This window comes from Callospermophilus lateralis, chromosome 6 (assembly GCF_048772815.1).
Source record: "Callospermophilus lateralis isolate mCalLat2 chromosome 6, mCalLat2.hap1, whole genome shotgun sequence".
NCBI classification, from domain to species: domain Eukaryota; kingdom Metazoa; phylum Chordata; class Mammalia; order Rodentia; family Sciuridae; genus Callospermophilus; species Callospermophilus lateralis.
In genome coordinates, this window is record NC_135310.1 from 456,846 (window position 1) to 483,822 (window position 26,977).

Consider the following 26,977-nt stretch of genomic DNA (forward strand, 5'->3'; position numbering starts at 1 on the left):
AGGCTCTCAGAGTGTAGATCCTACTGGTGTCACATGGGCACTGGTGGCATTGAGAACCACACTGGGTGATGGGCAACCTGGCCATCTGACCTACTGCCGTTCAGTGCTCTGCCATGCAGAGTCCCCACATGACTTGTCCTGTGGATAAGGCTGGACACACTGAAGCCAATGGACGCTCACACCACACACTCCACAAATGTTTACTGAGCTTCTCTGTGCCAGGCCTGTGCTGCTCACAGTAGGGAGTTTATGGCCATGAGACACATGTGCAGGGAATCAATTCCTGCACAGGAAGTGAAGTGAGACCCAGGCTTGTACACGGGCTGTCTACCATCAGCAGTGCTCTGTGGTCTCCATGATTCAGACCTGGAGCTGCCAGACACCAAGAGTGTCCACTCTGGACTTCCAGTCACGCTCTGAGCTGCTGTCTTAAGCCACAGTGGAGCTGTTTTCTTTGGTTTGGTGATTGCAGATTCTCCTGCTTGCCACACGTAGTGATGCTCACATGCTGCTGGTCCAGCTGGGGCAGAGAGATCTGCTTAGGGCTCTGAGGCTCAACGCAGCAACAGGTGTTTCAGAATTCAGGGAAGGATGTTACCTTCAAGAAGCAAGAGCTCACTCGCCCGGGTGTCATTTGGGCCCATCCATGGTGCCAGCGGGTTTGGGCGAGATATCTCTCCCTGGGACACGGTCTGCATGTTTCTCCAGACGCACAGGGTTCCATCTGAGCACCAGGAGTAGCCCCAGCTGGACTCTGGACAGGATCTCCTCATTCTCAGGACAGTGGGAAGGTGTGATCTTCGCCTTTTCCTACAGTCCACTGACCCACAGTAAAGTGGGAGTATCCAGTCAATCTGAGTAGCAAGCCCAGATTTGGAGCTTAGGTTTTCTGTCTTGTGGATGCATCCTGGTCTCTGCCTCTGCCTCCTGTGGCCTTCCTGTGTCCCCTGCATGACTCTCCTCTCCTTAGGGGGACACCAGCCTCTACTAATGTGACCTCTCCTTAACTGCAGCAAAGATCCTGTTCCAGTACAGGGCATGTGAGGAGGCACTGCGTGGATGTAAGGCTTGGGGTGCAGAGATGCTTTCTTTACCAAGAATCAAAGGTGCTGGTCAAACACATCTGTTGTCAGATTCTCTTCAGCACTTTCTGGTCCCCATTTGTTCAAAGCATCCAGGAAGGAGAAAGAAGGTGAGAATGGTGTGTTCCTGCAACTGGAGACACCTACAGGATCCCTGGACCTGCAGGTGTCCCAGGAAGGCCCATGTGGGTATACACAAAAGAATGTTCTAGACCAGACTGCACATGGTGGCAGTGTGCAGGAGCCATGGGCTCCTGAGTCATGCGGGGTTGGGATGTACCAATAGGATGCCCCTAGAGGCACTGTCCTGTGTCACTGGAGGAGAAGGAAGATGAAGGAGGAGGAGGAAGATGGAGGAGGAGGAGGAGAAAGATGAATGAGAAGAAGGAGGAAGATGAAAGAGAAGGAGGAGGAGGAGAAGGAATAGGAGGAGGAGCGGCAGTGGTATTGGATTTGGTGACGGGAGCAGTTTTTCTGAGTGTTTCAAGAGACACATCCTCACCATATCCTGTCAGCCCAACCTTCAATCTTTTGAAAAAAAAAGCAGAAACTTAGCAATGTGTCCACAGCACCTGGATCCTGCATTGTGGCTGCTCAGGCCACAGGGCCTGCAGCTCTGCTGCCCCAGGCTTGCAAGCAGGAGCCAGGGAGCCCACCAATCTCAAACCCCGTGCCTGGCAGTTCTTCCTCTCCCGACCACTGCACTTTGGTTTGGTTCTAGTTTTTTAAATAATGGCAGGTGGACATGCTCAGCAGCACTGTGCATGAAAGGCCCCTGACATACCTGCTCCTCACTCTCTGACTGTCCCAAGATGCTCCCTTTCTACTGGGATCCCCTGCTGGGGGTTGGGGGGCTGGGGGGTTCAGACTCTCCTGCCCCTCTGGCCTTTCACTGGGCACCAGTGCTGGTGCTCTGGTTCAGGGCCCAGAGCTCTGCAGATGCACACAGACGCTGGTGGTGTCTTGTCAGTCTGCTCCAGGAAGATCAGTGCCCACCCTGGGCACCTGTGTTCAGAGAACAGCACTCCCTAAAACCCCAGGAGAGAGGGACCCTGGGCTGGGCCTTGCGGGAGGCAAAACAGGCCATGACCATGTTACCAGGTCCCCTGACTTCAGTGGCACCCTGGTCACCCAGGTTGATGGCCTTGCTTCTATCTCCAGAGCCTGCTGGAGGAGGCCTTTGTGGACTCACTGCAGCCCTGGGCTGCCTGGCACCAAGTGCAGGAGTGCGTCCTGTCCAAAGGGAGTTTCTTCCACCTCCTCCAGGTCAGGTCTTTCCACGGAAGCCACAGCACAGTGAAGTCCCAGAATGGAAACACGGGAAACAGTCCTTCCCTGGGGTCAGTGCAAGACAGGAAAAGAGTCGGCAGTTACTTTAATAAACAGAGCACAGAAGACGCGAATCTCAGCACAAACCAGCTTGAAGTTCTGACCTTAAGGGAGAGAATCATAGAAGACACAGACGGCCCACCCCTCAGCAGCCATCTTACCTGTGGAGGCTGGGCTCAGCTCCAGGGCATCTTGCTGTGGGTCTGTCGGCCATCTGGGAGCAGGTGTTTTGTGAAAGCTATTTTGTGGGTGTGTGAATGAGTGTATGGTGGGTGTGTGGGCGGTTTGTTGAGGGTGTGTGAGAGTATTGTGGGGTGTGTGTGTATGTATTGTGTGTGGGGGGCTGCGGTGGGTTGCGTGTGGGTATATGCATGGGTGTTGCGGGTGTGTGGTATGGGCAAGTGTGTGGGTGGGACTGAGGGGGTGTGGGCAGGCACATGGGTGTGTGCTCAGGTGTTGTGGGTGCGTGGGCTGGGGTGAGTGTGTGGGGATGTGGGCAGGTGCTGTGGGTGTATGTGGGTGTTGTGGGGTTCCCAGCAGGCACATGGGTGTTTGTGTGGGTATTTTGGCGGGTACATGGGTGCATGGGTGTTGAGTCATTTGACACCCCGAGAAAATCCCAATTCCTCCTCACCACAGCGCATCATGATGGCAAGGACATGGCAGTGGCTGAGTCCCAGAGATGCCGAGGGTGACGTGTGGGCCCACACTCAGGTACCCACCTGGTCCTCTGAATGTGTGGCCTTGGGATGACAAAGATTAACGAATGGTAGCTGCACGTACTAAGGTGGGATGAAGACAGGCTTGCGCCAAGACCAGGCTCTGCCCCACACTGTGTGGGAGTGTGTGTCCCTGCTGGCGCTGAGAGCCTGCCATGCAGTGCTCACAAGTCCACAGGCCTTGTTGCAATCTACACTGCAGTTTGGAAGTCCACACTGTGGACTGGGAGCAACTGTGAAGACATGCTGTTCTGTGGGGGCACCCTGAGCTGGGGGCACACTCAGGGTGCCTGGGGCCAGGCTGAGGCTGGGAGGAGTGTCTTCTCTTTAGGAAGGGCAGCGGGGACCTCGCACCCCTGGAGATAGGCTGTGTGTGCAGAAGGCTCTGGATTCTGCCCATGTTCTCCTTGGGTGCCTGGTGACTCTGGTGATGCTACAAGGAGACCAGGCCCATGGTGCACCCTGGACCATGGAACCCAGCTCTCCCTTCTGCAGCACTGCCGTTCCCTGGGCTGGAGAGGGGCACGCACAGTGACCGCCTTGTCTCCATGCTGGTCTCCCCAGGGTTGTGCTGCCGCAGGGAACCACAGCCTTGGAGTGCTGGGCTGCCGTCCTGACCAAGCCTGAACCTGACGGACTCCTGAGGCATGTCCACATTGTCCTCCCTCACCTTGCATCTCCCAGGGCCTGCTCAGAGCCTGCCTCCTCCTCCTGGGCATCCTGTCTCCTTCTCCATTCCTTGCCACCTTGAAGGACACTGACGGGCCGTGTGCCCCGTGCTGCTTCTACCATCCAGGCCCAAGACACCAATGTGGTTCTGCTTCTCCACACAGGGGCCATATCTCCCTGAATATGGCACCAACGGCAGCACCGCCCACGTGTAAGGGTCCCTGTTTCACCAGCTTCTTCATGAACATTTCTGTGATGTAGAAAGAGGAATCATTTGATTACACTGTTGGGCCAAAAGCAGTCTCTTTTGCAGATGAATGATTTTTCTTTCACCTTTATGTAATAGAATATTCACAGTTTTCCTAACGGTTTGTTTGATCTTTTGTTTTGTTTTTTTTTTCAATGTTCAGTTTCCTTTAATGACCCCCATCTCCCTGAAGGGCAGGTGCAGGCAGCTAGGTGATGGCAAGAGAAGTTCACTTGAAGATCTTGCCCTGATTGAAGGCTTTGCCCACATGCTGGAAGGCCGCTTCCCAGGAAAAGTACTCTCGAACCAGGGTCTGGGTCTCCTCGCTGCCAGGATCTAGTTTCCGCCATGTGTATGACTCGTAGTCCACCTGCCAATCTGGACTCAGCGGAAAGGCAAGCTCCTGGCCTCGGAAGACCCAGACTCCAGAAATGGAGCTGCTATTGTTGGTTCCAAAGAGGATGACACTGGCAAAGGCGTTCTTCCTCAGCTTGTCCAATCGCTGAAACATTCCAGTGATGAGGTTGCAACTCATGAAGGTCTGGGTGAGCTCTTCAGGAAAACGGTACTCAGCGTACCACAAGGACCAACCATCCTTATCAAAGTGCTCCCCAAAATATGGCAGGGCCACAGAGAGTGTGTCCTCATTGGAGTATTTGCGTTTAAATTCATCCAACACAAAGGTTCTCTTAGGCAGGTGAGCAAAGGGGTCCTTGGCTTGGGCTCAGCAGCCAGTGCCTGCTCACATTCATCCATCTCCTCCTCTGGAGCTGAGGCAGCTGCCTTTTTCTCTTCTTTCCGCTCTGCCTGGGGCTTCTGCTTCTCTTCCCTGGAACCCTTTTCTTTCCGTGGGGTGTCCTTTTTAGGCTGGCTCTCTGCAAACTTCTTAGCATCAAACTGAGCCATCTTCTCACACAGTTTCACCTCACCCAAGATAGCCCGGAACTGGGGCTGGTTAACACAGGTAAGGAACCAGCGATCGGTATTGGGAAAGGCCTGGCGAAAAGAAGGTTCCAAGACCTGTTTATAGAGCCACAACAGGGTGCAGACGACTGTGATGTCAGCCAGGGTCACTCGTTGGCCCACAAGAAAAGTCCTCGTCTTCAAGTGAGCATCCAGCAGCCCCAGAATTCGCCTCACCTCCTCCTTTGCGTTCTCAGTGACCTGTTTGTTGTGGTGCATGATGCCCAAGGTAGGGAACACCCAGGTACTGGCTGGGGGCACTATGTCACTGTCAGCAAAGCTCACCCACTGCACCACCTGGGCTGCTGCCTCTGGAGTACTTCCCCGCAGCTCCTCATTGCTCACATAGTAGGCGATGGCATTGCTCTCAAACACACAGAATCCATCATCACCCTCAAATGCTGGAACCTTGCCAGCAGGAAATTTGCGGAGAAATTCGGGGGTACGGTTGGTTTGGCCAAAATGGAAATGGGGTGGTGCGGAGAGCACATGGACCTGAGCCCCACTGTACTGAGCAGCGATGAGGGCCTTGAAGGCCCTCCAGTTTTCAGGGTATGTGTACAGGGTGCCAGCCGCCATGGTGATTCCGCAGAGAAAGCTGTTTGATCTTCTTTCATAATAAATCATTCCTTTCCAGTGTTGCTGTAACTTCTTTCAAATTCTCTAGGGTTATCAGAATACATCAGGAACATCCAGGGCCCTTTTCATTATTTTCCTCATAAAAAGTTTGGTTTTACTTTAATATGTATTACTGTTTGTGGATCAAGAACAAATTTATCTGCCAAAGAGGGCAGCTGCTGGGGTTTGCCGCCAGCACACCGGCTAGACCTGAGACGTCCCCAGTCAGACTGAGAGGCCCTGGCCTGCTCACCTGCAGCGTGGAGCTGGCAGCAGCGGGGATCCCCACAGCTCATGCTGGGATGAGTGGCCTGGCATCCTGCATGTCAGGCTGGCCTCCTCCTCTTGGTTTTTTGGCTCCATTTCCTGGGAAGTTGAGTGCAGCCAGGGGGAGTTCTGCTGTCCTTCAACCTGTTGGCAGTGAAGCAGGAGGCGCATCAGGGGCCAGGTCACATCTGCACTCTGAACCCAGGAATCCGCGGAAATTCCCAAACCAACTTTCTGTCTCCAAAGCACAGAGCTGGGCCAGGGAGATCCAGGCATGTGTGGTGGCCACCTGGTGCCTGCACACATGGTCTATGTCTCCCGCTGTGACTCTGAAGGCTGGTGCCCTTTGCGGCTGGCTGCAGGACCCCAGGCTTCACAAAGGTGAGAGAGCTTCCTGGGGCCTGGCCCTGTCCAGCCTCTCACTGGAACTGGCCAGACAGAAGAGCTCTGGGCCCCATTTCCACTCATTTAGCCCCAAGAATTTTGTTGAAGTTGATGGTTGGTCCAACTCTGGGCCACACTTGGACTCCATGTGCTTCAGAGAACTTGTCTACAGATCCATTTTCTTTTCTTTTCTTTTCTTCCCTCCTCCTCCTCCTCCCCTCCTCTCCCCCTCCCCCTCCCCCTTCTCCTCCTCCTCCTCCTCCTCCTCCTTCTTCTTCTTCTTTTTTAGCACCAATCATGTATCAGAAGAACCCCAGGAACGTGTTAGCAGGTGACTTGCTTCTCAAAGCAATGGTGGCCACAGGGATCAGGCAGAAGGACCCTGGGGTGCCAGCTCTCAGGAGCAGGGCAAGGTGCTGGGGAGTATGAGGTCTTTTTGGTTTTGTGATATCCACAAAGGCCTGGCCTACAGCAGTTAAAAGGTTTCCTTTCTCTCATTTCTTGGATTCACCCAGATTCTTTTTTTTTTTTTTAATAAAGAGAGAGTGAGAGAGTGAGAGAATTTTTCAATATTTATTTTTTTTCAGTTTTCGGCAGACACAACATCTCTGTATGTATGTGGTGCTGAGAATCGAACCCGGACCCCACGCATGCCAGGCGAGCGCACTACCGCTTGAGCCACAACCCCAGCCCCGTCACCCAGATTCTTGACTGCAATAGCAGAGGGTTAGATTGCCTTTGGGGACCAGGAGTCTGGGGCCCGGCAACCAGCACTCTCTTGGGGCCTCTTTATCAGCTCCTTGCTTAGGTAACTCAAATCCTCTGGACCTGTTTCCTGAACCTGAAAAATGGGGGCAGGATCCTTCTCAGTACTGCCATGAGGGTTCAGTGGAGTTTGTGAAAGTGCTTAGTGGAGCTGGACTCAGCACTGGTTACCTAATTACACTCCCTGCGCCCAGAGGAAACTGCCATGTGCTGAGCCAAACGTACTTCACACGCCTCAGGCCACAGCAAGTTTATAAGGAAGCTTATGATGCTGAGGAAGAACCCACTTCTCTCTGACTGCGAACTTTTTGAGGGTCATGCTTGGTTCCTATCAGCCGGCAAGTGTCTGGGCCACCTGTATTGTAGTCCATGCCACCCAGTTGGCCAGCTCTTCCAGGGCAGGAGCCATGTGCTGGATGCCCAGGGAGTCCACAGCGTCTTGAAAAGGGCTGGTGAGACAGCTACCCGTGGCAGCAATAGCCCAGTGGCAAAGTACTGCCTCCCACCAGAGGGTCGGCTGACCTCCAGTTTTGTAGGGCCAGACGAGGGTGGGATCAAGTGTTCCACACACCTCAGCCAACTCCCAAGATAGGTCTTTGTGTGACAGCGATGAACCAAAAAAAGAAGTTCTATTTTGATTTGGCCATTTATTGGCAGGAAGCTTTATTTTTGCCCCATGTTGGTGATGCAGACATGCTGGTTTGTGCCGATCACAGCTGTGGGAGGCCCTGTGGTGCCGTGTGCTCTGGACCAAGTGTAGCAGCTGGCTGTGCAAGGCCAGGCCTCGGTCTGCAGGGAGAAGTCAGGCAGAAAGCCACTGCAGCCACCATCTGTGGTCAGCGCCATTGCCTTCTGCAGGTGACTGTGAAGAAAAGGCTTGGAGCACCCGGCCGGAGACGTGGCCTCAGCCCACACTGCTTTACATGGAGACCCCGAGGGTGAGGAATGAGGAGCTCCCCCCACCCCTGCCTCCTTGTCCCCTGTCTTCATGTTGGCATCCGTGAGGGGCAGCTCTCAAGCAGGGTGGACTTGGTTATGGCTCCCGGCATAGAGACAGGGCAGCTTCTACAGAGGTCTCCATACCACCGGTGTCCTCGAGAGGCCTGAGTGTTGGGAGTCCCTGGCTGCCTTTGGGCAGTGTCCTTGGTGGTGGGACGCTCGAGGTCACATTGTCTGTGCACTCCAGGAGGCTCTGGGACACTCAGGTTAGAAGTGCCTGGGCTAGAGAGGCTTCGCTCCACATCCCAGGCCAAGCCCGAGCAGGCCTGATGGGGACTTCCCAGACCAGCTTGGTGTCCTGGGCCCAGGAACATTGAGGATGTGGATGTGGAAGCTCAGCACAGGAGAATGTGCATGCCCTTGGACCACAGTGTCACCTCCTCCTGACCAACATCACTCCCAGCCCCAGTGAGACAATAGGTCCCCCAGCAAAACACATGCCTTCAGACAATAACCTCACAAGGACAAGCACACAAAGCCAACAGGCAGAGGGCACAGGGGGAATTTAACTGAATGACACTGCAGGGCCGATGGAGAACCACGGAGGGCAAAGGGCCTTGGGATTGATGGGTGGGCTGGCAGGAAATGAGGGCCAGAGCTGTCTGCATGGCCTCGTCCCCTGACTTTCCAGAGAGCCATCCTGTGGTGGCATCCTCTCGAGCCCCCAGCATGGTGACCTGAGAAAGATCAGTGATGATGACCACGGTCCCAAGACTGTAATCCCCAACAAAACTCTTTCTTGTGCATATTGGTGACAGCGGGAAACCCGTGTTTTGCTTACTTTTCTTTTAGGCAAATGTGGAGAGCTCATGGGCCCTGGTTTCTCGGGAAGCAACTCATTTTCCAACTGCGACAGCTACCCCACAGGATGTGGTGGATATGGTGTGGGGAAGAACCCTGCCCACGGAGTCTGCACATCGCCAGTGTCTCTTAGCAAGAGCTCCGTCCTGCACCTGCAGACACGGGGTGCCAGTGCTGTCTTGGCTACAAGGTTCTTGTCCATGTTGCTGCACAAAGCACTGCCCACCTCATCTGACCTGGCGTGGATGAGCTTTCCCCACTTCTCATGGGCGAGACCGTCCAAGGAGACTTCATCCTCCACAGAGAGGTGGCTCTTCATGGTGACACTGCCCCCAGACAGGCCAGTGACTCTGAAGCCTGGGGACAGCGAAAGGAGAGAGAGACAGAGACAGATGAGAGAGACAGAGAGACAGAGAGAGAGAGAGGTAGAGACAGGCAGGGAGAGACATAGGCAGACAGACAGACAGGGAGAGAGCCCGAGACAGACATCGAGACAGAAGAGGAGGGGAGCAGTAGGTGAAAAACAGAGACAGACCCTGCATGGCCCACTGGAAGGGGCCCTGCCCTGCCCTGGGCCCGCCCCCGGCTGCTAGAACCCTCTGGCTGTGGCCCGCTGCCTCAGCTCTGGCCTCCTGGGGTGGCAAAGGGCTTTCCGGGGCAGGTGGCAGCCTTCCCCTCTGCCTTGATGGGCTTCTGCTCTGGGTCTGGGGGCCTGATGGGCCTGTCTCATTCAGAGTCTGGGCCCCAGCCAGCTCTGTGCCTCTCCACCTGCTGCATCCCTAGTGCCCCGGAGCTCTCTCTTTGGGCCTGCTAGAGACGGCTCCTGTCCTCAGTGTTTTCAAGGCAGGAGCTCTGGGAGAAACACAGGGAAATACCTTGGCAGGGCTCACAAGTCCCACACGGCCTGGTTCAGAAGCCCGCAGGGGACTGCCGCCTGGGCTGGCCTCCGAGGCCTGGGGGCTAGTCCAGGAGGAAGGGCAGTAGCATGCTGTGTGCTTGGCCACTCTGACTGCCTCCCTCTCAGGGGTCCCTCTGGGGGACTGGGCTTTCTTCATTGTATATTTCACATCTCATTCTCCACTGTGGGGTATAGGCTGGTATGTAGTGAGTGCTTGTTAGTGCGGACGGACCAGTGGCTTTCTGGAAGGGTGCTCAGGTAGCCCCTCCTCTGCCCGGTCCATGACTCTCGCCTTGATGGGTTGGTGGAGCTTCTCGCTGGCCCCCGGAGGCTCCTCTTCCAAAGCCATGCAGTTCTCTACTCAGCACGATGGCTGTCATCTGCCTGGCGCGGTGCTCCTTGCACCCAGGGCCGTGGGACTGGCACTGGTTAGGCGGAAAAGGTATTTGGCAAAACAGCAAAAAGCTAAAAAAGGACAAAATATTCATTTCCAAGGAAGAGGATCCAAGTGCTCTCCACCTGGCTGGAGACTGGCTGGGCCCGAGGAGCACAGCTGATGGAGGTAAGAACCAAAGAACCACAGGGAAGATCAAGAGGGTCCACGTGGTTTCCAAAGTCTGCTCTAGCAAGCAGCCGTGGCTACGGGCAGGGTGGGGGATGTGCATCCTGTAGGTCCCTCCCACCCTGCTTTCTCCCAGGAGAAGCCCTGCTCTGCCCGGTGCCAGCACCTCCATCTCCTGCGGCCTCTGCAGATTCTGCCACTGCAGTGCTCTTTCCACCCTGTTCTTGTCCTCAGCACCAGCTCATCCCAGCACAGCACGGTGGGGGCCCACACAGTGTCCCCGCCTCTCTTTCCTTTGAGTGTAGCACAGCCGTGGCACACACTTGGCCCCTGTTGGATGCGTGGTCAACTGATTTAAAAGACAGAAGCACTGAATTGGCATGTGTGTCTCATTTTTCTGTATCAGATTCCTAAGATCCCTGGCCTCCATCATGTGCAAACGCAGCTGAGCTTCCCCTCACCCCAGGCTAGGCGGGGGTGGGGAGGGACTCGCTTCCTGTGAGTTTTGTCTGGCTGCTCAGCTAGATGGTGGGTCCACCTGGCAGTATCTCAGCAGTATCTGTCCTGATGCAGGAGAGCAAGTGGCTGGCTCCGGGACTTTTCAAGGGTAATGGTGTGCTGTCTGCTTGCCAGGCATGGCGGGGTGCTCATGGCCAGCATGCTCATAACTGGAGACCAGGTGGGCCTGAGGAGCCAGCTGATACGTGGCATCTCTGTTCTGTGGTTCCTTACATAATATTTAGGATACTGGGGACAGGTAGATGACATTGTACTGTGGTTCTCTTGGAAACTTCAGCTAAGAACCTGGAATCTGTTGTATGGGGCATCCTGGGTCAAGGACTGGAAACCTTGCTTTGGGTGGCCTGGAAGGCAGAACTGGTTCTGGCTGTGCTTGTAGGGTGCCACGGATGTGGCCGGCCACCTCAGTGAGCACTGTGTGTGGAGTGTGGGGAGGGCCTCTGGATGGCTCTGCCTCCTGCCGGGAGCAGTGTTCACACCCTGGCACATTCTCTGTCTTACCAGGGTGTCCGTCTGTCAGGGCTGATCGTAGGTGGCCTCTGGGGGAGGTGCCATCACCGTGGTGTTTCCTGGTCAGGACTGCTCTGTGCAGGTGGGTGAGGTCAGGTGGAGAACATCTGCATCTGCAGCCTGGCTGGAGAGGACAGCAGCACTCCGGAGAGCAGAGGTTCGGCAAGACGTCACATGCTGGGTTCTGGACAAGCTGGGCATCTCTGGCAGTCTGCAGTGTTCCAGCAAGTCTGTTTCTAGACTTGCACCAAGCCTTCCACCCTGACTTAGGGCTCAGTACCGAGTACAAAAGCACCAAACATCCTGGTGGTCACGGAACCACAGGGAGACAAGGGTAGGCAGGGAGACGCCTGCCTGGCAGCCCCAGCTGCTGGGAGAGCTGTCTGGCCCTGGGCGTTTGACCTGCTCTGGACCCTCCCTGCAGAGAGCTAGGGAAGGGTGCTCTAGACTTGCCGAGAGTCCCTCCCCGATGTGACCACAGACAGGACGACCAGACCTCACTCCTGCCCTCAGTGTCAAGCTTCATTTGCTGCCACTTGAGCTTGTTGCTGGTGGCACAGGTGGACATCGGCTGCAGACCCAGGTCTAGATGAGTCAGTGTAGGTCATGCAGGCGTTTTAGTGAAAATTTGGTGCACACTCTTGACCTGGTTGGTGTGGTATTAAGTTGAGATGCTGAAGTGGCCACGGATGGGACAAAGGTGGAGAAAGGCCATCTTGAAGTGTGTGTGTCTGATCCATTGAGGGTCAGCCAGGCACAGTGACACATGCCTGTAATCCCAGCGTCTTGGGAGGCTAAGGCAGGAGGATCGTGAGTTCACAGCCAGCCTCAGCAACTCAGTGAGATCCTGTAAAATACAAAATAGGGTTGGGGATGTGGCTCAGTGGTTCAGTGTCCCTGAGTTCAATCCCTGGTACTAAAGGAAAACAACAACAACAACAACAACCCATTGAGGGTCCTGCTGGGCTGGAACTCAGCCCTGGGCAGGTGGCTGTGGTGGAGAGGGCTAAGCTCTGTCTACTCTTTGTGGCTGTGTGGACTTAGCTGTACTGCCCCTCTCTGAGTGGGACTTGGACTCCTCCCTGGCTTGTCATGAGAGTCTTGAAGGCCATGTGTCCACAGTGAGGTAGTGGCATAGCCTGGGCGCCGTGGGCTGAGGGAGATCCTGCGGAGAGCACTTGGACCTTGTGTGCCTGGCTCCTTCCGTTCTATTGGACACGGAACGGCCACTGTTGCTAGTTAGCTCCACTCATGTCTGACCTGCTAGACCCCCACTTATAGGCTGAACAGGGCAGGGCAGCTGTCTGCTTCCCACCTGAGGCGTACAGTCATTGGGGACTCTCTTTCAGGTTCAAGATGGATGTCTGCTCTTTGAGCGTCACAGGTGGGAGCCGCAAGCTGGTCAGTGAGAATCCAGCCTCTTTCCCTTTCTGCCTTGGACTTTTCAGACCATTGAACCAACCGACCAACCGACGGAAGGTGATAGCCCTTGCTGGGAAGACTTGTCCCCTCTCCTGACGGAAGCTGAGGCAGAGGCAGCCTCAGGCAGAGGAGCTGTGGGTCCCAGTTAGAAACAGCAAGGGCTCAGTTACGTGGCTCTCCACCGGCTCCTCAGAAAGCCTCTCCTAGGCTTCGGTCTCTCTGTTTGAACAGAGGTTGTAGAAGCCCATTTCCTCTCCCATCCAACCCAGGAGGTAGTGAGGACCAACCAGGCCATTTCTGTAACCAGCACAGAGTACACAGAGAAGGTGGGCCGCCGTGTGGTGCTATACCTTGCCTCCACAGCTGGTATTGGGTGCCTGGCCACCTGGCCTCTGCAGTCCACCACACAGGCCTGCTGAACCCTGTGGCCAATTGCAGAGCCTCAGACTGACCAGCCCCCAGCCAGTCTTCCAAGAAGAAAAGTGCACCTAGAGGAACCTTAAACAAGTTACATAAATAAAGTCTATTTTCAAAGACATATTCTAACAACCCTTAAGAAAAGACAGACTCTGTGCCAGTGCTGCCCTTCAGGGCCATCAGGGCAGTGATGGCTGCTCCTTGGAAGCTGGCCCCCCGCCTGTCTTCTTGGAGCTGCAGGGACTGCTGCTCCCACCTGACCTACTGAGGCCTCCACATGAAGTTCAGGCTTCTGCGGCCTGGGCCAGGCCTGCTGTCCAGGTCTCGCTGCATTCAGGCTTCTGCGGCCTGGGCCAGGCCTGCTGGCCAGGTCTCGCTGCATTCAGGCTTCTGCGGCCTGGGCCAGGCCTGCTGGCCAGGTCTCGCTGCATTCAGGCTTCTGCGGCCTGGGCCAGGCCTGCTGGCCAGGTCTCGCTGCATTCAGGCTTCTGCGGCCTGGGCCAGGCCTGCTGGCCAGGTCTCGCTGCATTCAGGCTTCTGCGGCCTGGGCCAGGCCTGCTGGCCAGGTCTCGCTGCATTCAGGCTTCTGCGGCCTGGGCCAGGCCTGCTGGCCAGGTCTCGCTGCCGCAGGAGAAGCCCTGGGAAGAGCAGAGTGACAGGGACACCCACAGGAGGGCCCACAGATGACCCCACAGGAAGGAGGAGAGGAAGCAGAGGATGGAGGGGGTGCTGCAGTGCCGCTATGGGCAGGCGCTAGGGGCAGCAGGAGTGGAGAGATGTCCACATTCAGCCAGGCCTGTGGCCTCACTTGTGAATGAGGCTGCCCTGGTGGTGCCTCCTTGGGCCTCAACTGGGACTCACAGCTCCTCTGCCTGAGGCTGGCCTCTGCTACAGCTTCCATAACCAGAAGCCTCTTCCAACAGCAGAGGAGTCCCTGCCACTCCCAGTGCTAAATCACTCCACCGCAGGCTCTGAGGCTCCCCACACACCTGGCCATTTGCTGGAGACCATATGCTCCTGGGAGGTGTGAGGTGCCATTCCCAGGGCGTCCCATGGGGAGGCTGCCCCTCCCCTCCCTTCCCCCACTGCTCCTCCCCCTGGGGCCCGGCATGCATCCCCCGAAGACCAGCTCAGGAGGAGGACAGACACTGCCACAAGCAGGTCAGATGGTGAGTTTGAGATCCTGTGGTCACCAGCAGCTGGATGGCACCCTGTGAGCAGAAGGTATTCACAGTAGACATGAAGAATGGCATCCATACACACACCTTCTTACAGAGCACAGCAGCCAGGTCAAGAACCTGGAGAAAACAGTGCGTTTTAGGTAAAAGTGCACTTTAAGCTGAAGTAGAAAGAGAGCCAGGGCAGGGGGTGTGGCGCTGCTCGGCTCTTGGCAGTGCTTGCTGGGAGCAGGCCCCTCCCACCACACCAACCTCGCAGGCTGAATGTCCTGGTGTGCAGGGCGAGGGCTGATGGCACAACTCAGCCACAGTAACCTGGATCACAGACAGCAGTCAGCAGCAGGCAACGGCTGCAGCGTGGGAACAGGCGGGTGGATCACGTCAGGGCTGGCAGTGGGCAGAGAGGGCCACAGTAGGCTGGGGAAAGTGAGAAATAGGAGCAGATGCCGGACCAGCAGCAGATGCCTTCTGGCCAGCAGGCCAGCCAACCAGAGCACAGGCCTGAGCTGGGAGCGCTTCCTCCGCCCCGCCTTTGTGGGAGGGAGCCGCGGATACTGGCAGATACAGACTCTGCAGAGGAATTAGGAGAGCAGATGGCAGCAGCAGGGTCTGGCGAGGTCAAAGCTAGGTGTGGCAAACACTTGGCGCTTCCATCTTGCCGCCCTGTCCGTCAGGCGTCAGGCGTCCAGGCCTCTGGCGGTGTTCCACTGGCCACCTCTACCCCTTCTGCAGGCCCTCCTGGGAGCTGCTGCCCGCCACTGTGCTCCCTTTCAGCCCCTGACCCACAGATCAGCTTTTGGAACTTTCTGTCTAGGTAGCAGGTTTAAAGACAACACACGCTGAGTATTTTAATTCAATTTGTGCCTCAACACTCCATGCTGACCAGCACCAAGTGTGGCGTTCCAAGAGCCCCAGTGCTTGCTTTGACCTTGTCAGTCACCTGCCTACCCTGTGGGGTGCCTTGTTCTCTTGAGCTGACCTCACTCCTCTTGGTATGAGGCCCAATTCCCCCTTTATCTTCTGGTCTTTGCAAAGGGCATCAGCCAGGAGAGCCCCATTGATGTCCAGAAGGAAATTCTTGTAAACTTCCGGTCCCTAGGGGAAGGCAGTTGACAGAGGAGAGCCCTCATTCTTTACAACCTCAGGGAATGGAAACTCCACCCTGCACGCTCTTGGGTGGACCTTCTTACTTCATTAAAAGGGCAGTGTCACTGGGTGGGCCCGGTGGCACACTCCTGTAATTCCAGCGGCTTGGGAGGCTGAGGCAGGAGGATCACAGTTCAAAGCCAGCCTCAGCAATGGTGAGGCACTAAGCAACTCAGTGAGACCCTGTCTCTAAATAAAATACTAAATAGGGCTGGGGACGGGGCTCAGGGGTCGGGTGCCCCTGGGTTTACGCCCAGTACCAAAACAAACAAACAAAAATGGTAGTGTCTCTGGAGAGGACCGTGGAGTGGAGGAGACTATTCCTGTAGACACGTGTCTGGGTGTGCTGGTGTGTTGACTGGTGGTGTGTGTGGGTGTGTCTGGACGTGTTTGTATGTCTGGGTGTATTAGTGTGTGTGTAGCATGTCTGGCTATGTTCATATGTTGGTGGGCATTCGCTGTGTCTGGGTATGTTGATGTGGGTGTGTTGGTGTGTCAGGATGTGTTAGTGTGTATCTAGATGTGGGTATATTGGTGTGTCTGGGTGTCTCTCTGGGTGTGTAGATATGTTAGTATGTGTTGGTGTGTCTGGGTGTGATGGTATGATTTGTATCTGTGTTTGGATGTATTGGTATATTGGTGTGTACTGGTGCGTGTGTATGTCCAGGTGTCTCTGTGTCTGGGTGTCTGGGTGTGTCTGGGTGTCTCTGTGTCTGGGTATGTTGTTATGTTGGTCTGTGGCTGGGTGTGTTGGTTTGTTGGTGTGTGTGTATGTGTGTGTGTGTGTGTGTGTGTGTGTGTGTGTGTGTGTCTGGGTATATTGGTATGTTGGTGTGTCTGCGTTTGTCTGTGTGTTAGTATGTGACTGGGTGTGTTGGTATGTGGGTGTGAATGGGTGTGTCTGCCTGTCTGGGGATGTGGATGTCCAGGTGTCTCTGTATCTGGATGTGTGGGTGTGACTGGGTGTGTTGGTGTGTGCATGGATGTGTCTATGTGTGTCTGTGTGGGTGTGTCTACCTGTCTGGGTGTGTGGATGCCCAGGTGTCTCTGTGTCGAGGTGTGTGGGTGTGTCTGGATGTCTCTGTATCTGGGCATGTGGGTGTATCTGGGTGTGTGAGTGTGTGTTGATGTGTGTCTGTGTGGGTGTGTCTGCATGCCTGGGGATGTGACTGTCCAAATGACTCTGTGTCTGGGTATGTTGGTGTGTTGATGTATGCTTGTGTGTCTGTATGGATGGTGTGTCTACCTGTCGGGGGTGTGGGTGTCCTGGTATCTCTGTGTCTGGGTGTGTGGGTGTGTGTTGATGTGTGTCTGTGTGGGTGTGTCTGCCTGTCTGGGTGTGTGGGTGTCCAGGTATCTCTGTTTCTGGGTGTGTGGGTGTGTCTGGATATCTCTGTATCTGCGCATGTGGGTGTGTCTGGGTGTGTTGGTGTGTGTCTGTGTGGGTTTGTCTGCCTGTCTGGGTGTGTGGGTGTCCAGGTGTCTTTGTGTTTGGGTGTGTGGATATGTCTGGGTGTCTCTGTCTCCAGGGTATGTTGGTTTGTTGGTGTGGGTGTGGGGGTGTCTGTTGGGGGTGTGGTGTGCCTGTATAGCATCTGGTGTGTGTGTGTCTTCACACACACGTGCACTGACAAGGTGTCTCTCTGTATGAGTGGGGTCATGTGAGCAGGTGTGGGTTCCCTCAAATGAGCCTCCTGGGACGTGCCGTGTTCAAAAACTTTATGCACAACTTGCGAGACCTTTTGGGTGGCCCTAGTGGCAGGCTTCCCTGCTACAATTGCACTCATGCTGGGGGACCTGTCTCCTCCAGGCTGTGTCCAAGCTGATGACCCCCAGTCAGTCTGGGGCCAGCAGGGAGGGGGCTGAGACAGCCCCAGGGGCAGGCAGCAAACGTCAGGGTGAAAACCATTGACCTCAGAAGACCTCTCCCTGGAGGGAAGGGAAACCTCACCCTGATTTCTACACTTAGAAATGAAATTTATTGTTTGTTTTAGTTCAAAAGCAACAGCAGCTACCCCTGGGAAATCGAGGCAGAGACAAGTGGGAAATGCAGTCTTCCCAGAACCCTGAAGCTCAGCTCTGCCAAATCTGGGTGCTCCAGGGGTGCCTGCTAAGCTGTGAACTGTGGCACATGTCAGGCGCAGAGCAGTCTGTTTCTGCTGTGAGTATGTGTCCCCAGGCCCAGCACCATTCCTCCTAGGTCACATCAGGAATGTCCCCATCTCCCTCCACCTCCTCCTAGGTCACATCAGGAACGTCCCCATCTCCCTCCACCTCCTCCTAGGTCACATCAGGAATGTCTCCATCTCCCTCCAACTCCTCCTAGGTCACATCAGGAATGTCCCCATCTCCCTCCACCTCCTCCTAGGTCACATCAGGAACGTCACCATCTCCCTCCACCTCCTCCTAGGTTACATCAGGAATGTCCCCATCTCCCTCCAACTCATCCTAGGTCACATCAGGAACGTCTCCGTCTCCCTCCACCTCCTCCTAGGTCACATCAGGAATGTCCCCATCTCCCTCCACCTCCTCCTAGGTCACATCAGGAATGTCTCCATCTCCCTCCACCTTCTCTTAGGTCACATCAGGAATGTCCCCATCTCCCTCCACCTCCTCCTAGGTCACATCAGGAACGTCCCCATCTCCCTCCACCTCCTCCTAGGTCACATCAGGAACGTCCCCATCTCCCTCCACCTCCTCCTAGGTCACATCAGGAATGTTCCCATCTCCCTCCACCTCCTCCTAGGTCACATCAGGAATGTCCCCATCTCCCTCCACCTCCTCCTAGGTCACATCAGGAATGTCCCCATCTCCCTCCACCTCCTCCTAGGTCACATCAGGAATGTCCCCATCTCCCTCCACCTCCTCCTAGGTCAGCATCAGGAATGTCCCCATCTCCCTCCACCTCCTCCTAGGTCACATCAGGAATGTCCCCATCTCCCTCCACCTCCTCCTAGGTCACATCAGGAATGTCCCCATCTCCCTCCACCTCCTCCTAGGTCACATCAGGAATGTCCCCATCTCCCTCCACCTCCTCCTAGGTCACATCAGGAATGTCCCCATCTCCCTCCACCTCCTCCTAGGTCACATCAGGAATGTCCCCATCTCCCTCCACCTCGTCCTAGGTCACATCAGGAATGTACCCATCTCCCTCCACCTCCTCCTAGGTCACATCAGGAAAGTACCCATCTCCCTCCACCTCCTCCTACGTCACATCAGGAACGTCCCTATCTCCCTCCACCTCCTCTTAGGTCACATCAGGAACGTCCCTATCTCCCTCCACCTCCTCCTAGGTCAGCATCAGGAAGGTCTCCATCTCCCTCCACCTCCTCCTAGGTCAGCATCAGGAACATCCCCATCTCCCTCCACCTCCTCCTAGGTCACATCAGGAACGTCCCCATCTCCCTCCACCTCCTCCTAGGTCACATCAGGAATGTCCCCATCTCCCTCCACCTCCTCCTAGGTCACATCAGGAACATCCCCATCTCCCTCCACCTCCTCTTAGGTCAGCATCAGGAACGTCCCCATCTCCCTCCACCTCCTCCTACGTCACATCAGGAATGTCCCCATCTCCCTCCACCTCCTCCTAGGTCACATCAGGAACATCCCCATCTCCCTCCACCTCCTCTTAGGTCAGCATCAGGAACGTCCCCATCTCCCTCCTCCTCCTCCTCCTAGGTCACATCAGGAATGTCTCCATCTCCCTCCTCCTCCTCCTAGGTCACATCAGGAATGTCTCCATCTCCCTCCTCCTCCTCCTCCTAGGTCACATCAGGAATGTCTCCATCTCCCTCCTCCTCCTCCTAGGTCACATCAGGAATGTCTCCATCTCCCTCCACCTCCTCCTAGGTCAGCATCAGGAACATCCCCATCTCCCTCCACCTCCTCCTAGGTCACATCAGGAATGTCTCCATCTCCCTCCACCTTCTCTTAGGTCACATCAGGAATGTCCCCATCTCCCTCCACCTCCTCCTAGGTCACATCAGGAACGTCCCCATCTCCCTCCACCTCCTCCTAGGTCACATCAGGAATGTCCCCATCTCCCTCCACCTCCTCCTAGGTCACATCAGGAACATCCCCATCTCCCTCCACCTCCTCTTAGGTCAGCATCAGGAACGTCCCCATCTCCCTCCACCTCCTCCTACGTCACATCAGGAATGTCCCCATCTCCCTCCACCTCCTCCTAGGTCACATCAGGAACATCCCCATCTCCCTCCACCTCCTCTTAGGTCAGCATCAGGAACGTGTCCCCATCTCCCTCCTCCTCCTCCTCCTAGGTCACATCAGGAATGTCTCCATCTCCCTCCTCCTCCTCCTAGGTCACATCAGGAATGTCCCCATCTCCCTCCTCCTCCTCCTAGGTCACATCAGGAACATCCCCATCTCCCTCCACCTCCTCTTAGGTCAGCATCAGGAACGTCCCCATCTCCCTCCTCCTCCTCCTCCTAGGTCACATCAGGAATGTCTCCATCTCCCTCCTCCTCCTCCTAGGTCACATCAGGAATGTCTCCATCTCCCTCCTCCTCCTCCTAGGTCACATCAGGAATGTCTCCATCTCCCTCCACCTCCTCCTAGGTCACATCAAGAATGTCCCCATCTCCCTCCACCTCCTCCTACGTCACATCAGGAATGTCCCCATCTCCCTCCACCTCCTCCTAGGTCACATCAGGAACATCCCCATCTCCCTCCACCTCCTCTTAGGTCAGCATCAGGAATGTCCCCATCTCCCTCCACCTCCTCCTAGGTCACATCAGGAATGTCTCCATCTCCCTCCACCTCCTCCTAGGTCACATCAGGAATGTCTCCATCTCCCTCCACCTCCTCCTAGGTCACATCAGGAATGTCCCCATCTCCCTCCACCTCCTCCTAGGTCACATCAGGAACGTCCCCATCTCCCTCCTCCTCCTCCTCCTAGGTCAGCATCAGGAATGTCTCCATCTCCCTCCACCTCCTCCTAGGTCACATCAGGAATGTCTCCATCTCCCTCCACCTCCTCCTAGGTCACATCAGGAATGTCTCCATCTCCCTCCACCTCCTCCTAGGTCACATCAGGAATGTCCCCATCTCCCTCCACCTCCTCCTAGGTCACATCAGGAATGTCTCCATCTCCCTCCACCTCCTCCTAGGTCACATCAGGAATGTCTCCATCTCCCTCCACCTCCTCCTAGGTCACATCAGGAATGTCCCCATCTCCCTCCACCTCCTCCTAGGTCACATCAGGAATGTCTCCATCTCCCTCCACCTCCTCCTAGGTCACATCAGGAATGTCTCCATCTCCCTCCACCTCCTCCTAGGTCACATCAGGAACGTCCCCATCTCCCTCCACCTCCTCCTAGGTCACATCAGGAATGTCTCCATCTCCCTCCACCTCCTCCTAGGTCAGCATCAGGAATGTCTCCCTCTCCCTCCACCTCCTCCTAGGTCAGCATCAGGAATGTCTTCATCTCCCTCCACCTCCTCCTAGGTCACATCAGGAATGTCCCCATCTCCCTCCACCTCCTCCTAGGTTACATCAGGAATGTCCCCATCTCCCTCCACCTCCTCCTAGGTCACATCAGGAATGTCCCCATCTCCCTCCACCTCCTCCTAGGTCACATCAGGAATGTCTCCATCTCCCTCCACCTCCTCCTAGGTCACATCAGGAATGTCTCCATCTCCCTCCACCTCCTCCTAGGTCACATCAGGAATGTCTCCATCTCCCTCCACCTCCTCCTTGGTCAGCATCAGGAACGTCCCCATCTCCCTCCACCTCCTCCTAGGTCACATCAGGAATGTCCCCATCTCCCTCCACCTCCTCCTAGGTCACATCAGGAACATCCCCATCTCCCTCCACCTCCTCCTAGGTCACATCAGGAATGTCCCCATCTCCCTCCACCTCCTCCTAGGTCACATCAGGAATGTCTCCATCTCCCTCCACCTCCTCCTAGGTCACATCAGGAATGTCTCCATCTCCCTCCACCTCCTCCTAGGTCACATCAGGAATGTCTCCATCTCCCTCCACCTCCTCCTAGGTCACATCAGGAATGTCTCCATCTCCCTCCACCTCCTCCTAGGTCAGCATCAGGAACGTCCCCATCTCCCTCCACCTCCTCCTAGGTCAGCATCAGGAATGTCTCCCTCTCCCTCCACCTCCTCCTAGGTCAGCATCAGGAATGTCTTCATCTCCCTCCACCTCCTCCTAGGTCACATCAGGAATGTCCCCATCTCCCTCCACCTCCTCCTAGGTCACATCAGGAATGTCTCCATCTCCCTCCACCTCCTCCTAGGTCAGCATCAGGAATGTCTCCCTCTCCCTCCACCTCCTCCTAGGTCAGCATCAGGAATGTCTTCATCTCCCTCCACCTCCTCCTAGGTCACATCAGGAATGTCCCCATCTCCCTCCACCTCCTCCTAGGTCACATCAGGAATGTCTCCATCTCCCTCCACCTCCTCCTAGGTCAGCATCAGGAATGTCTCCATCTCCCTCCACCTCCTCCTAGGTCACATCAGGAATGTCTCCATCTCCCTCCACCTCCTCCTAGGTCACATCAGGAATGTCTCCATCTCCCTCCACCTCCTCCTAGGTCACATCAGGAACGTCCCCATCTCCCTCCACCTCCTCCTAGGTCACATCAGGAATGTCTCCATCTCCCTCCACCTCCTCCTAGGTCAGCATCAGGAATGTCTCCCTCTCCCTCCACCTCCTCCTAGGTCAGCATCAGGAATGTCTTCATCTCCCTCCACCTCCTCCTTGGTCAGCATCAGGAACGTCCTCAACATTCTCCACGTCTTCCTAGGTCAGCATCAGGCACATCCATGGCTCTCCACTCCCTCCTGAATCAGCAGTATGTACATCCCGCTCACAATTGGTGTCCCTGATTTTCATTCCAGGGTTTTATAAATTGGGTGAATACTTACCAACGCCCATTGCTGCCTGGCTCCAAGTGCAGGTCAGGGTCTTTCCACCTCGCATAGATGTGGGTTCACCATTCCTGGACTTGCTTTGTTGTGAGCATCTCCCTGTTACCAAACATCCCTCAGGATGCAATTTAGAATGTCTTCAAGGCATTCATGTACATATTCTATAGCTATCCTTCATAGGTTACCAATGTGACACTTGTTTATTATTAGTATTATTGAGTAAAACTTTGATGAATGTCCTCATATAAAATGTGTTCTGTGAACTTAGAGTTCATTTATTTCCCCCTCAGTAGAGGGATTGAACCCAAGGATTCTTTATCACTGAGCCACATCCCCAGCCATTTTTATTTTGAGACAGATTCTTGGCCCCCACACCCATCCTAGAGAGCTAACTCTGTACGACAAACCTGGGAATCAGATTCACTGGTGAAATGGCAGAAAACCCTCAATTTCCTAGGCTTTTTTTAAAATATATTTTTTAGTTGTCAGTGAACTTTCATTTTTATTTATTTATATGTGGTGCTGAGGATTGAACCCAGTACCCACACATGCTAGGCAAGTGCCCTCCCACTGAGCTACAGCACCAGCCCTCCCAGGCTCTTTTTAAATGTTCTTTTATTTTTTATTTCCTCAGTGCTGGGGACACACCCGGGCCTCATACATGCTAGTCAAGTGCTCCTCCACCAAGCTCTGCCCAGAGCCCTCAAGGTTCCTGAGTCCGTGCTGCATCGCACTCCAGAATTGCAGCAGTGAGCTCCCTGCAGCGTGTACGATGGGGCATATTTCCTTTATCTCTGCCAGCACTAAGTTTGGATACTTCAAATTTTTTATTTTTTATTTTTGCAAACTTGAAATGACCTATTTACATTTTGGTCTACTTATGAACTTGGGCTTCCTCTTGGTGAACTCCAAAGCCCACTTAGGGTCTTGCTGCCTGAAGATCTGCTTTTCCCCAGTGTATGCCTGTGGAGACCCTGGGAAACAGGCTTGAGGACAGTGTCTCAGTCTTGGCCCACCATCTCCTGGGCCTGGTATTGGGATGTGCTCCTTCCTAAGAGGAGGCTGAGGGACATTTGCTCTTGTGCTGCAGGAATGAGAATCCAACGGGCACTTCTCGGGAGCGCCCGCCCCCGGCAGACTCCCTGACCCTCTCTGATTTTCCTGGGGTCTGAGGATCACACAGGCGGCAGTCCAGCATTCTGATCCAGGGTCCTGGGAGAGCTGGGCTCTGGGTTTTGGGGGCTTCACTTTAGTTGAAGTTGGTGATGTGGGAACAAGGCTGGGTCCATTGCTGATGAGTGCTGCCGGCAGACTCTGTGGCCTCACATGCAGGGGCTTTCACTTCGCTGCAGGGCTGAACTACGGATGCAGATGGCACCACACGTGGGCCACCTGGACTGGCGCTTTTCACCTTGGGTCTTGTGATCTTATGACACTCTTAAAACTGCCCAGGATGTTGGGTAGTTGTGAGTCGTAGTGCTTAGTATCTTTTGCTATCTTGTCAAAGTGTCTGGGTCTCTCAAATGACCAAGTTATTCTCATACAGGGGAAGAGAGAAGTTAGACATCTGAGATGAAGGCCAGTGAGCTGCCAATCATACAAATCCACAGAGGCATTGGGGCTCCAGCGAATGTCTCAGGCCTGCATGATATGCTGATCTCCTTGCTAAGCCCCAGAGGGCCTGCGTGCTGGTGAGAGACTTTTGAGAGGCTCCTGGTGTCTGGAGGTGGCTCAGCCGGGCCTGCGTGGTGTGCATCCTGCAAGGTAACATGCTTGCTCATGGGCTTTCTCCCCCTTCTGCTGCTGCTCAGCACACATCTGCTAACATGCATGCTCATGGGCTTTCTCCCCCTTCTGCTGCCCAGCACACACCTGCTAACACGCATGCTCATGGGCTTCCTCCCCCTTCTGCTGCTCAGCACACACCTCCTAACACGCATGCTCATGGGCTTTCTCCCCCTTCTGCTGCCCAGCACACACATGCTAACACGCAAGCTCATGGGCTTCCTCCCCCTTCTGCTGCTCAGTACACACCTGCTAACACGCATGCTCATGGGCTTCCTCCCCCTTCTGCTGCTCAGCACACACCTTCTAACACGCATGCTCATGGGCTTCCTCCCCCGTCTGCTGCTCAGCACACACCTGCTAACACGCATGCTCATGGGCTTCCTCCCCCTTCTGCTGCTCAGCACACACCTGCTAACACGCATGCTCATGGGCTTCCTCCCCCTTCTGCTGCTCAGCACACACCTGCTAACATGCATGCTCATGGGCTTTCTCCTCCGCTTCTGCTGCTGAGCACACACCTGCTAACACGCATGCTCATGGGCTTTCTCTCCCTTCTGTTGCTCAGCACACACCTGCTAACACGCATGCTCATGGGCTTTCTCCCCCTTCTGTTGCTCAGCACACACCTGGTAACACGCATGTCATGGGCTTTCTCCCCCTTCTGCTGCCCAGCACACACCTGCTAACACGCATGCTCATGGGCTTTCTCCTCCCCTTCTGCTGCTGAGCACACACCTGCTAACACGCATGCTCATGGGCTTTCTCCCCCTTCTGTTGCTCAGAACACACCTGCTAACACGCATGCTCATGGGCTTTCTCCTCCCATTCTGCTGCTGAGCACACACCTGCTAACACGCATGCTCATGGGCTTTCTCCCCCTTCTGCTGCTCAGCACACACCTGCTAACACGCATGTCATGGGCTTTCTCCCCCTTCTGCTGCCCAGCACACACCTGCTAACACGCATGCTCATGGGCTTTCTCCCCCTTCTGTTGCTCAGCACACACCTGGTAACACGCATGTCATGGGCTTTCTCCCCCTTCTGCTGCTTAGCACACACCTGCTAACACGCATGCTCATGGGCTTTCTCCTCCCATTCTGCTGCTGAGCACACACCTGCTAACACGCATGCTCATGGGCTTTCTCCCCCTTCTGCTGCTCAGCACACACCTGGTAACACGCATGTCATGGGCTTTCTCCCCCTTCTGCTGCCCAGCACACACCTGCTAACACGCATGCTCATGAGCTTTCTCCCCCTTCTGCTGCTCAGCACACACCTGGTAACACGCATGTCATGGGCTTTCTCCCCCTTCTGCTGCCCAGCACACACCTGCTAACACGCATGCTCATGGGCTTCCTCCCCCTTCTGCTGCTCAGCACACACCTGCTAACATGCATGCTCATGGGCTTTCTCCTCCGCTTCTGCTGCTGAGCACACACCTGCTAACACGCATGCTCATGGGCTTTCTCTCCCTTCTGTTGCTCAGCACACACCTGCTAACACGCATGCTCATGGGCTTTCTCCCCCTTCTGTTGCTCAGCACACACCTGGTAACACGCATGTCATGGGCTTTCTCCCCCTTCTGCTGCTGAGCACACACCTGCTAACACGCATGCTCATGGGCTTTCTCCCCCTTCTGTTGCTCAGCACACACCTGGTAACACGCATGCTCATGGGCTTTCTCCCCCTTCTGCTGCCCAGCACACACCTGCTAACACGCATGCTCATGGGCTTTCTCCTCCCCTTCTGCTGCTGAGCACACACCTGCTAACACGCATGCTCATGGGCTTTCTCCCCCTTCTGTTGCTCAGAACACACCTGCTAACACGCATGCTCATGGGCTTTCTCCTCCCATTCTGCTGCTGAGCACACACCTGCTAACACGCATGCTCATGGGCTTTCTCCCCCTTCTGCTGCTCAGCACACACCTGGTAACACGCATGTCATGGGCTTTCTCCCCCTTCTGCTGCCCAGCACACACCTGCTAACACGCATGCTCATGGGCTTTCTCCCCCTTCTGTTGCTCAGCACACACCTGGTAACACGCATGTCATGGGCTTTCTCCCCCTTCTGCTGCTTAGCACACACCTGCTAACACGCATGCTCATGGGCTTTCTCCTCCCATTCTGCTGCTGAGCACACACCTGCTAACACGCATGCTCATGGGCTTTCTCCCCCTTCTGCTGCTCAGCACACACCTGGTAACACGCATGTCATGGGCTTTCTCCCCCTTCTGCTGCCCAGCACACACCTGCTAACACGCATGCTCATGGGCTTTCTCCTCCCATTCTGCTGCTGAGCACACACCTGCTAACACGCATGCTCATGGGCTTTCTCCCCCTTTTGCTGCTCAGCACACACCTGGTAACACGCATGTCATGGGCTTTCTCCCCCTTCTGCTGCCCAGCACACACCTGCTAACACGCATGCTCATGGGCTTTCTCCCCCTTCTGCTGCTCAGCACACACCTGGTAACACGCATGTCATGGGCTTTCTCCCCCTTCTGCTGCCCAGCACACACCTGCTAACACGCATGCTCATGGGCTTTCTCCCCCTTCTGTTGCTCAGCACACACCTGGTAACACGCATGTCATGGGCTTTCTCCCCCTTCTGCTGCTTAGCACACACCTGCTAACACGCATGCTCATGGGCTTTCTCCTCCCATTCTGCTGCTGAGCACACACCTGCTAACACGCATGCTCATGGGCTTTCTCCCCCTTCTGCTGCTCAGCACACACCTGGTAACACGCATGTCATGGGCTTTCTCCCCCTTCTGCTGCCCAGCACACACCTG

The 26,977-nt window shown here is 55.2% G+C and overlaps 1 pseudogene; it reads right to left on the minus strand.

Annotated features, from left to right (window-relative positions):
• Window positions 1-4,194: 4,194 nt before the first annotated feature.
• LOC143401746 (elongation factor 1-gamma pseudogene) lies at window positions 4,195-5,598 on the minus strand (annotated as a pseudogene).
• Between the last annotated feature and the right edge of the window lie 21,379 nt (window positions 5,599-26,977).